This window comes from Dermacentor variabilis, chromosome 10 (assembly GCF_050947875.1).
Source record: "Dermacentor variabilis isolate Ectoservices chromosome 10, ASM5094787v1, whole genome shotgun sequence".
NCBI lineage: Eukaryota > Metazoa > Arthropoda > Arachnida > Ixodida > Ixodidae > Dermacentor > Dermacentor variabilis.
Genome location: NC_134577.1, coordinates 6,342,501 through 6,355,230, shown reverse-complemented (window position 1 = coordinate 6,355,230; position 12,730 = coordinate 6,342,501). Strand labels below are relative to the sequence as shown.

General features: G+C 44.4%; 1 long non-coding RNA gene across 1 annotated transcript in view; it reads right to left on the bottom strand.

Annotated features, from left to right (window-relative positions):
* Nucleotides 1-1,268: 1,268 nt before the first annotated feature.
* The window catches only part of LOC142559778 (uncharacterized), a 139,332-nt gene continuing 127,870 nt past the window's right edge, over nucleotides 1,269-12,730 (bottom strand). The window contains exon 5 of the long non-coding RNA XR_012823247.1: nucleotides 1,269-1,412. This is a non-coding gene — a long non-coding RNA (uncharacterized LOC142559778). The remainder of the gene's footprint in view (nucleotides 1,413-12,730) is intronic.

The following is a 12,730-nucleotide window of genomic DNA, read 5'->3' as shown; positions in this document are numbered from 1 at the left end:
TTATTCTTCTATGAATTTCCTTCTCATGATCAGGGTTCCCTGCAATTAATTGACCTAGGTAAACATACTCCTTGACAGACTCTAGAGGCTGACTGGCGATCTTGAACTCTCGTTCCCTTGCCCGGCTATTCATCATTATCTTTCTCTTGTGCATATTAATTTTCAACCCCACTATCTCTGTTAAGGTCCCCAATCATTTGTTGTAATTCGTCTGCATTGTTGCTGAATAGAACAATGTTATCAGCAAATTGAAGATTGCTGAGATATTCGCCGTCGATCCTTCCTCGTAAACCTTCCCAGTTTAGTAGCTTGAATACTTCTTAAAGCATGCGGTGAATAGCATTGGAGAGAGTGCGTCTCCCTGTCTGACCCCTTTCTTTATAGATGTCTTCTTGCTTGCGTAGAATTAAGGTAGCTGTAGAACCTCTGTAGATATTTTCCAAGGTATTTACGTAAGCATTCTGTACTCCTTGATTACGTAATGCCGCTATGACTGCTGGTATCTCTATTGAATCAAATGCCTTTTCGTAATCTATGAAAGCCATACTGAGGGCGATAGAGTGATCGAGTTAGCCATTTGGGAGGGGGTGGCCGAATACTGCACCAGGGAGGCCAATTCCTGATCTGGTGAGGGTGTGCCTAGTTGAAGCTTTGTGGGCCTTTAGTATAGCCCTACTCGCTCTCGGTGTCTTTTGCCGGTGACAGGCATCACTCCAAGCCTGCAGAAGCTGTGCATTGGAGGAGGTGAATTTCAAACTCACCATCACAAAAAAAAAAAAAAAAAAATACTTATAGCGGGATTCGAACTTCCGACTATGACAACCAAGCATTCACCATAGCTCAGTCAGGTAATCCCACAAGCGGGGAGGCTACCTTATTGCCGACAATTACAGCCCCGAGGGTCCTACATGCCTAAAGATTTATTTGATTTCTCCGCGACAGAAGTATTTTCCTGATCGTGATGGGTACCTCCATATCGAACGATTTCTAAACGGTTCCGGTCTCATAGTTCTGGAATTGCACGTGCGCAGGTGACATGGCGTAGTATTTCTCAAAGGTTCCAACATTGTGGTTTTGGGGTCACCCGTACGCATGCGGCCATGAACGCGTCTTGGCAAACTTAGACAATTGTTAAATTTAGTGTGGAAAAAAAGAAAGAAAATGAGAGGAAATAAAAGAACACATACGAGTATGCATCGAGCAGTCAAGCTGGTCCGCATGACACCAGTTTCTCGCACGCCCGTCACTGAAGGGGCCACTCTTCTTGGTCTTCGCCGTTTGCGGCTTGCGTCCTTCATCTCCCGCTTTACGTTTGCTCTTTCATGTTTCGCTGTGCTCGTCCACTCGGTTATGCTACCGACACTCACCGCAGGAGCAGGCGCCTAAGAGCTGCGCTCTAAAACAGATATTCCCTGGAAATGTTTAAAAACCTTACTAAATTCGGAATTAACGAAGCGAACGGTAGATCATTTAACGTTAGATGGTCGATTACTATCTGGTCATGAATTAGCAAATTCTTTAAATACATTCCTTGTTGCAGCAAGTGACACTCCATACACCGATCAGTGTCTTAAATACTTAGAACAAGCGCACGTGAAAGTGCTTTCCTTACTCCCGCAGTTGTTCAAAAAGTTGAAAATGTAATTCACTCCTTGAACAATAGCAAAAGTAGCGACACTGACAGCCTTCAAATTCAACCAACAAATGTTGTTGCTAGTGTCATATTAGTTGTTTTAACATACATTATAAATCTTTTTTCTTCCATCTCTCCAAAACATTTTCAAATTGCAAAAGTTTGTTATTTCCAAGTGTGGAGGTGGGAATAATTTGTCAAATTATAGATCCATTTCTATTCTTCCAGTCTTTTTGAAGTGCATTGAGAAGATGTATTCACATGTATAATTGTGTAAATAAGCACAATATTATGACGTCTCAGTTTGGCTTTGTCAAAGCAATGTCTACAGAATTAGCTTTTCTAAGTAAAAAAAATTATTTTAGATTCTTCTGAAAAAACAGGCTTACGCTATGGGCATTTTTGTCGACTTCTAAAAAGTCTTCGATCGGCTTCATCCCAAAACTTTGCTTCGAAAGTTTTGCCATTATGGCTTTCGTGGTAACTTCTCACACCTTATCACGACATATTTATGGCACAGGAAACAACAAGTTACAATAAATAATTGCTTATCAGATATTAAATATATAAGTGTTGGTGTCCCTCAGGGCAGTATACTTGGCCCTGTACAGTTATATATCCATGTCAACTATATAGTTCGCACTGACAACAGCACTTGATTTGTTATCTATGCAGACGACACGAGTATGCGCTTTTTTCTGAAAAATCGATTAATGAATTGGCATGAAAAGCAACATGCTTGATAGTCTATGGAACTGGAGTACCATTTCCTGGTTGACGATAAACACTTCAAAAACAAAAGCCAGTTTATTACGAACGAGAAATAAACTCGCGGTCTCACTGCCACACTTAATCCTGCACAGCACTAAGTTAAACATTGTGCCATCTTTAAGGAGTATAGGTGCAACATTTCACAAAAAGATGGTATGGGACATTCATATCAAAGATGATGTTACCAAACATTCCAGAGCATTAGGTACGTTGACTAAGCTGAGTTTTTTTTTCTTGCCTACAGAAATCAAAGTACTAATCTATAACACAAAGCCGGCACATTAAAGGAAATATGCACATTGCACAACGTTTCTCAAGCTTCAGGTCATGACCCCTAAATGGGTCATGAGCCTTTTTCTAGGCACCTTTGAGGGTCCAACTATCACAATCACCAATGACGTCAGTGCCCCTTACCAACTTTTGACGTGAAGCTTTAAACTATCCATTTCCCTCTTCGCACTCCTTCGTTGATCGGTATGAGACGACAAAATTTTGCTTGGGAGGTAGCCAAAGAAATGAAAGTTCAGGCCTCAAGGGCTAAACTACATCCTTCTCATTAAAATACATGATTAAGGGGGGAGGTGGGGATCAGAGCGAACTTTTTCGTTCTTTGACCTAGAGCAACGAAATTTGGCAGCCACACTTGAAAGTGTCTTAAATAAAGAAATGTGGTTTCATTACGATAACTTGACTAGTCTCCATGTTACAAAAGGTTACATGTGTTCCGCTTGTGGAAAACCTGCCACTTTAATGAAACATGCCAGGGAGCTGCATGTAGTTTTAATCATTTGCTCAAAAGAGCACTACAGGGTACAACAGTTCCAGAACTTTCTAACCACTTTACTTTTTTGTTTTAAACAGAACATCATGTTCACCTTCACTAACTGTACCAGAACTTGTCATTCACAAATTAGAATCCAGAAAAAAAGTAAGCCCTCAGCAAGATATTGAAAGCTGTCATACCTTTAAGCACACTTCAGAGAATACATAAAAACAAACAGTATCAAAATTGGTCCAGGCATTCCCATGCTACTTTTTCCACAGACAATGCAGAATGCCCAAAACACACTTTTGAGAAAACGTCTCTCAAAGTTTTTGGAGCAGTTCACATCTCTCAAAATTCGCCAGGATTGTATTTTTTGCTGTCTTTGCTTACAAGTGGTTCTTTGGGTCTTTGCCCTTTGATTTAGTCCACACGAGACAATTTTCTGGCTCGCTGACGGTCGACGCTCGATATGTGCTTAGTCGCGCAGTTCTAGGTACCAAAGCGCGAAGTACTTTTAGCATCGCAGTCAGAGGTGCCGATGCGCGAAATGCCTGGTCACGGGCTCGAGGAGTCGACACTTGATGTACTTCGTCGCGCAGTCCGACGTGCCAATGCGCTAAGTGCCTAGTCGCGGGCTCGAAGAGTCGACACTTGATGTACTTAGTCGCGCGTGCCGATGCGCTAAGTGCCTAGTCGCGGGCTCGAAGAGTCGACACTTGATGTGCTTAGTCGCGCGGTCGGAGGCGCCGATGCACAAAATGCTTAGGCGAGGGTCCGAGATGTCCGCGCGCTATGTGCTTGATCGCCAAGTCGGAGACTCCTATGCGCGAAATGTTTAACCGCGAGTCTGAAGATTGCGTGCGCAATGTGCTTGGTCACGAATTCCGAAACACCAAGTGCTGAAAGGCTTAGCCGCGTGTCCGAGGATTCTTCGCGCAAATCTTGGTCGCGATGTCCGCGTCGCCAATGCTCGGTATGCTTAACCGCGGTTCTGAGACGTCCACAAACGTAGGGATCGGCCATGCTACTGCAATGTCCGCGTAGCGCCCGTTTTGACACGTCGAGATTACGGTGAGTGGAGACTTCCAGACTCGCGAGGCGCAAAGAGTCGAGCAGACGACGCGAGCACCGGACCAATGGCGAACCGCGCTGGAGTCACGTGGTGGGCGCGGCCAATCGCAGACTCCGGCACAACCTTCAATAATTTGCTTTTTGTGTGCTTGTTTCTCTATGAAGGACGTAGCTGAAGCGGCATATTTGAAGATGGAGAAATGCACTTTCCAACGAGACGAAGATGGCGGCGTTCGGTTGCGCCGTTCCGGAGATATTGTGGCTTGAAAAATGCTGTTCTTTCTTGATTTCAGCGAAATTTTTCGCCACCTTGGCTGATCAAACAAATTTTTTGGAGCACTTCTACGTGGTTTACAGTGACGCTATTTCGAAACCAGATAGAAAAGGAGTTATAGAAACTGAAAATTTGATTTTAAAAAAAAATCGATTTTCTTGGGCATTTCTCGCGATGCGAAAGCTGCGGGGGACCCCTTATCAATCCTTGTTAAAATATATTCAATATTTTTCGCAGCTCTCTCAGCGGTGGTTAATGTCTTTGAATAAATTAAAATGTAAATTTATCGATGTAATTGATAAAGTAAATCTTGAGAATGCTTATAAAGATGTCAGTCACGGTTATAGGTTTGTTACAACTAAAAGGAGACACATCTACAAGAGTTTGAGGACCACTAGTAACGTATGCTGAACTTCCCACGTTTTTACATTGCATCATTTTCTTTATTTTTTTGTGCTCAAATTCACGCCAATATAAATGCTTTCGTGTGCTTTTATTTTTCCTCTACACTTTGTTCCCTTTTACTTGCTACGTCTTTTGACTTCCAGGATAACTCTGTAGCTGACATTATAGAGGGCCTCCCAGCTAACTTTAGCCAGAGTTTTAAAGATATGCCGATGCACTCTAGACGACACAAGCAAAGGCATGTTGCTGACTATTGTATGGAGTAAGTCACACTATTTTTTTGTATTCTGCTTAATTGCATAATTATGAAGATTTATGAATTATGAAGAATTATGAACCAACTTCGGAAGCAACGAAGTTAGGCGAAACATTCCAATTAGAAAGTTGCACAGCGCTTTGCAAAACGTCCGATTAGACAGTTTTTAACTTTCTATCTATTAGACATTAGTGTTTTTCCGCTTACTGCAGATGCCCGCGAAGTACAAAAAAGAATACCACGTGGCATGTCCGCTTGCGTGCCATGATTTCAGCGCTCCCAAACGCTCCGCATACAAACGAACATAACATTTACGCGGGTGGCATATTTACAATTGCTACCCTAGCAAAAATTCTAATATGAAAACTAATAGCCTATGAGGTTATTGACACTAATACAGTCTATTATGTCTATTAGTGTATTAGTCTAATAGATCTATTGGTGTATTGGCCTATTAGTCTGATAGGTCTATTGGTGTATTAGTCTAATAGGTATATCGGCGTATTAGTCTAATAGGTATATCGGCGTATTAGTCTAATAGGTATATCGGCGTATTAGTCTAATAGGTCTATTGGTGTGAAAGAAAAGGTTTCAATGCACCAGTTACAGAATGAAAAACAGGCATAATTGCTAGGAGCATTTATTAGCACACAAATATTTTTACAGATTTCTCTTTCGAGATCTTCGTCAGGTCAGCAATCTTGATTGCCAGAGCATTTACTCCACCACTTCGACCAGAGAACGTCCTTTTGGAGTGGTCAAAAAAACCTGGGTAGAAACATACACACATATAGAAACATTTAAAAGCAGGGTACTTGTTCTACCACTAAATGTTTAAGCAGGCAATATTTGCTTCTAAATTGGAATAATATGGCCCCGTAATTTCCAAACTAATTTTAGGACAAGTGTGATATGCTTAGTTCGACATGTTTATCATAAAGGAAAATGACGCCATCTGATATGAGAGAACAATTAGACAGCACATAAAATGCACCAAAGATGTTCTGTGTGTTACATCGAAACTGTAGGCAGATAAGGAACAACTCTAGACAGAAATCTTGCACAGCATTGTCGGAAACATGCATGTCACTGCTGCTATATATGCGCACAACAATCGGCCCAATCACACTGTACTGAAGTGCATCCACCATTGGGATAAAAATAAACAACTTTATACTATACTATAGAAGCATAAATAAGTACAATAGTTACCTCCAAATGGAAAGGAATCGGCGCCGGCGAAAACACATCACATCGATGCACGCTGATAGATCCACGAAGCACAGGGGTAAAAACAGTTGCCTTCCGTTGTTTTGAAGTCACACAACACTCATATCCAAGTATTATACTGCAGGAATAAGATTGCGCAGACGCCAGCACCTCCGGTTCCTTAAAAACACATCGTTCATTCACTAAAAATCGCGCACACCTCGCCTTAACAGTACATTGCAACATGGCAGCCGCCAATGCACACGTGCTGTGCGCAACTACGGCTGACTACGGCTGTACTTTTGCGATCTTCCCGCCTGCCGTGTTCCCTTCTCTGCGATACTGCTCATTGATGTCAATAAATATTACGGCCTTTTATCATCATCATCATCATCATCATCAGCCTAGTTACGCCCACTGCAGGGCAAAGGCCTCTCCCATACTTCTCCAACTACCCCGGTCATGTACTAATTGTGGCCATGTTGTCCCTGCAAACGTCTTAATTTCATCCGCCCACCTAACTTTCTGCCGCCCCCTGCTACGCTTCCCTTCCCTTGGCATCCAGTCCGTAACCCTTAATGACCATCGGTTATCTTCCCTCCTCATTACATGTCCTGCCCATGCCCATTTCTTTTTCTTGATTTCAACTAAGATGTCGTTTACCCGCGTTTGTTGCCTCACCCAATATGCTCTTTTCTTATCCCTTAACGTTACACCCATCATTCTTCTTTCCATAGCTCGTTGCGTCGTCCTCAATTTCAGCAGAACCCTTTTCGTAAGCCTCCAGGTTTCTGCCCCATATGTGAGTACTGGTAACACACAGCTGTTATACACTTTCCTTTTGAGGGATAGTGGCAACCTGCTGTTCATGATTTGAGAATGCCTGCCAAACGCACCCCAGCCCATTCTTATTCTTCTGGTTATTTCAGTCTCATGATCCGGATCCGTGGTCACTACCTGCCCTAAGTAGATGTATTCCCTTACCACTTCCAGTGCTTCGCTACCTATCGTAAACTGCTGTTCTCTTCCGAGACTGTTAAACAATACTTTAGTTTTCTGCAAATTAATTTTCAGACCCACCCTTCTGCTTTGCCTCTCCAGGTCAGTGAGCATGCATTGCAATTGGTCTCCTGAGTTACTAAGCAAGGCAATATCATCAGCGAATCGCAAGTTGCTAAGGTATTCTCCATCAACTTTTATCCCCAATTCTTCCCACTCCAGGCCTCTGAATACCTCCTGTAAACATGCTGTGAATAGCATTGGAGATATCGTATCTCCCTGTCTGACGCCTTTCTTTATTGGGATTTTGTTACTTTCTTTGTGGAGGACTGCGGTGGCTGTGGAGCCGCTATAGATATCTTCCAGTATTTTTACATATGGCTCATCTACACCCTGATTCCGTAATGCCTCCATGACTGCTGAGGTTTCGACTGAATCAAACGCTTTCTCGTAATCAATGAAAGCTATATATAAGGGTTGGTTATATTCTGCGCATTTCTCTATCACTTGATTGACAGTGTGAATATGGTCTATTGTTGAGTAGCCTTTACGGAATCCTGCCTAGTCCTTTGGTTGACAGAAGTCTAAGGTGTTCCTGATTCTATTTGCGATTACCTTAGTAAATACTTTGCAGGCAACGGACAGTAAGCTGATCGGTCTATAAGTTTTCAAGTGTTTGGCGTCCCCTTTCTTATGGATTAGGATTATGTTAGCGTTCTTCCAAGATTCCGGTACGCTCGAGGTTATGAGGCATTGCGTATACAGGGTGGCCAGTTTCTCTAGAACAATCTGACCACCATCCTTCAACAAATCTGCTGTTACCTGATCCTCCCCAGCTGCCTTCCCCCTTTGCATAGCTCCTAAGGCTTTCTTTACTTCTTCTGGCGTTACCTGTGGGATTTCGAATTCCTCTAGGCTATTCTCTCTTCCACTATCGTCGTGGGTACCACTGGTACTGTATAAATCTCTATAGAACTCCTCAGCCACTTGAACTATCTCATCCATATTAGTAACGATATTTCCGGCTTTGTCTCTTAACGCACACGTCTGATTCTTGCCTATTCCTAGTTTCTTCTTCACTGTTTTTAGGCTTCCTCCGTTCCTGAGAGCCTGTTCAATTCTATCCATATTATAGTTTCTGATGTCCGCTGTCTTACGCTTGTTGATTAACTTAGAAAGTTCTGCCAGTTCTATTCTAGCTGTAGGGTTAGAGGCTTTCATACATTGGCGTTTCTTGATCAGATCTTTCGTCTCCTGCGATAGCTTACTGGTTTCCTGTATAACGGCGTTACCACCGACTTCTATTGCGCACTCCTTAATGATGCCCATGAGATTGTCGTTCATTGCTGCAACACTAAGGTCCTCTTCCTGAGTTAAAGCCGAGTACCTGTTCTGTAGCTTGATCCGGAATTCCTCTAGTTTCCCTCTTACCGCTAACTCATTGATTGGCTTCTTGTGTACCAATTTCTTCCGTTCCCTCCTCAAGTCTAGGCTAATTCGAGTTCTTACCATTCTATGGTCACTGCAGCGTACCTTGCCGAGCACGTCTACATCTTGTATGATGCCAGGGTTCGCGCAGAGTATGAAGTCGATTTCATTTCTAGTCTCACCATTCGGGCTCCTCCACGTCCACTTTCGACTAACCCGCTTGCGGAAAAAGGTGTTCATTATCCGCATATTATTCTGTTCTGCAAACTCTACTAATAATTCTCCTCTGCTATTCCTAGAGCCTATGCCATATTCCCCCACTGACTTGTCTCCAGCCTGCTTCTTGCCTACCCTGGCATTGAAGTCGCCCATCAGTATAGTGTATTTTGTTTTGACTTTACCCATCGCCGATTCCACGTCTTCATAAAAGCTTTCGACTTCCTGGTCATCATGACTGCATGTAGGGGCATAGACTTGTACCACCTTCAATTTGTACCTCTTATTAAGCTTCACAACAAGACCTGCCACCCTCTCGTTAATGCTATAGAATTCCTGTATGTTACCAGCTATTTCCTTATTAATCAGGAATCCGACTCCTAGTTCTCGTCTCTCTGCTAAGCCCCGGTAACACAGTACATGCCCGCTTTTTAGCACTGTATATGCTTCTTTTGTCCTCCTAACCTCACTGAGCCCTATTATATCCCATTTCCTACTCTCTAATTCCTCCAATAACACTGCTAGACTCGCCTCGCTAGATAGCGTTCTAACGTTAAACGTTGCCAGGTTCAGATTCCAATGGCGGCCTGTCCGGAGCCAGGTATTCTTAGCACCTTTTATATGCGGCATTAAGTTATCAATTTAGGTTACAAGTTTAACACTGCTTTATGCGCACTTCAACAGAAGATACGGGACTAACGAAACTTCAGTGGCAAACAACTATGGTTGCTGCGATTGCACCATCGTTCGTAAACCCACCGGGCATCGCGACTCTGCCTTGCAGGTCACGGCTGGTTGTTCGTTGTGCTTTTTTTTTTCGTGGCGAAGTATTTGCTGGGGGTGTTGTAAACACTAGCTGTTTCCTCACGACTCATCGCGACGAGGCTCAACAGAGGCTTAGTTATGAGACGTCGCCAGTGAAACGAAATTGGCAAGACCATGTAGGCGCGCGTCCATCGCTTTCGTGTATATCGCTGAGAGATAAGCTTAGTGCGATGAAACTAATACAAACGTGCGAATGCTGTGTGCTGCACATTTTGTACAGAAAAATTCTTAATTATTCAGCGAATAATCAGAGACCTCTCTGCAAATCGTCCCCAATACAGACTTAATTTTTTCATAAACTTTCGCATTAAACAAGCAGCAAAAAGGGGCAACAGAATTCAACAATGCATGTTGCACAACAGACCAGCAACAATCTGTATAAAGTCAATAGGACGTATCAGTCTAATAACGAAACTAGCAGACATGCAACACTGTTTGTATAAGACATACGCCTAATACATAGGCTCTATTGGTCTTATAGGTCAATCAGTACAACTAATAGAAATTTCTATTGGTCTAATACAAAACTTATACAACTAATACAAAACTGTATTAGACTAATACAAAGTTCTATTAGAATTTTTGCTAGGGTAGGTACAGCAGGGCGTGGCGTTTCCTGCGGCGCTCGACGTTACTGCGCAGGCGCCAGTAAGAGCGGATGCAAGAGAAAAGCTGGGTGCCTTTGCTACTTGAATACGTGACTCGTGATCTGCCTAGGCACTACGGAGGTTTTTTAGCGCGTGTTGTATGCGTTTGTCCCCTAGACATGCCGGCATTGCGGACTGCGATCGAGTTTGTTTACGCTCCGCCGCTGGCTGCCCGCTCGGTGAGGCAGTGGGCACGGACGCCCCATTTGGTGATCGCTGTGTCTGAAGGGGCAAGGTTCTGACTGGTGTTGTATAAGTTGTGGGTCTTTTTTTCGTCGCGACGATAGATAGCGTTCTTTTTTTTTTTTTTTTGCAAGCACTGCTCCAGGAGGGCCCACGTAACCGCCAAACGAAGGCCTCACGAGAGAACCTGAGGTTATAATAAAGCCGGCGGCGCAGGATATCCAGGTGCAGCGGGGGTATCAAAGCTGGAAGCAGGGCGGCCCGTGGGTTGGGGCCGCGGAGGCCGAAGCGGAGGCCCCAACCCACGGACCAATCCAGGTTCTAGCTTTGGTGTCCCCGTTGCCGCTTTCGTGTCCTGGAGGCGCCAGCAATAATGCGAAATAATGACACGTTGTTTCAATGAGTAAAACACACGATTGAATAAAGATAATTACGTCCAGTCGCCAACTTGAGACGCTAAGTTCAGCACTACCACGCCCCGCGACTTCTGCCGGCACTCCTAGGGACAAACGCATACAACACGCGCTAAGGAACTCCTCCGTAGTGCCTAAAGCCCTTCCATACACGCTTCCGCCGACCAGGTTAAGTACCGCCAACCTGCCCTCCTCGTCCACACTCCTCTCCCATTCACCGTCTTAGCTTCCGGCGTCAAGCGGAACTTACGTAGCTGCAGCTTCGCGTCAACCTGCGACGGGTTAATTGTGCCACGATGGACAACGTACAGTGGAATGTAGTGCCTGGACGCTTGGAGACCACTGCCGTTTTTCGTGCATTTGGAAAACAGCGACCGCGAACTACTACTTCAGCGGAATACAACAGCTTGTCCCCTTTGCATTCTTCTTATGGTGACTGTCACAGCTTTGCTAAGCACGCGCGGGCGTCTCACCATCGTCTAACAGCAGTCAAAGCGGAAATTCCCGCAGCGTAACTCCAGGAAGCGGAAACGCCGGAACCGGAAATTTTTAAACCGGAAATGTCAGAACCGGATTTGGTGTGAGGGGAAAATGCGACGCACAACAAAGGTTGTCGCTACTTAAGAAAGCGGCGGTGGCGTGTGGATGGAGGAGCTTTAGTAGTGCCTAGGCAGAGTCATATACAGTAAACTCTCACTTGTACGAACGTCGGTTTATCGAATATTTCAGAATTACGAACTTTTTAAGAATCCCCGGCAGTTTGCTCATAGATTCTATGCAAAAATGTTTCACTTAAACGAATTTCGGAACAGTCAATACTTCAGTTTAACGAACTCGCTCAGAGGACCAAGGCTTGCACTGCACTGCATTGCAGGCGCAACTGACGCCCACCCTCATCAAACCACCGCTCCAGCGGCAATGTAACGTCGCTGGCGCTACAGCGCCCCTGGGGCAAAGCGGCGGCGCGGAAAACAAACGGCAACGAGACATGGCCTCCGAGATCCGTCACACAAAACGAGCAAGCATGTAATCTCGGAGGCCATGAACAAAGTAACAACGCGGGCGCTTACAACGCCGCCAGAGCAAAGCGGCGATCTGTCACACCACAAACCACGTGGTGTGTGTGTGTGTTTTTTTTTTTCGACCGGCTAGTCGTGGTACAGTGCCTGTAGTCGTGGCATGGTGGTTGTCTCTTTCTTTCCAATCTCATCGGTTCCGCATGTGCACACAAATGAGCAACGTGTGTTTTCTATTGATATGTCCAAATTCCATTTCACACATTTCTAACACTATGGATGCCACGTCTTTTGCTCCGTGAATTGCACTTCAAACTTTTGACTCTGTATGCCATGTCTTATGTTGGTGTAGTCAATATTCAGTTTAGTGAACTTTCAGTTAAGTGAACTTTTCCTTCGGTCCCTTGAAGTTCACTCAAGTGAGAGTTCACTGTATTTAAGGAGCAAAAGTGCCTACAGTTCCTCTCTCACACCCGCTCTTACATGCGCATGCGTGCAAACGTCCGACGTCTCCGCAAGTGCCACGCCCCCCGCAGCACCAACTAATAGAAATTGTAAATACGCAGCGAGCGTGTGCTGCCGCTGCGCCTGCTAATCGCTATCATGAACCGCCGCGAG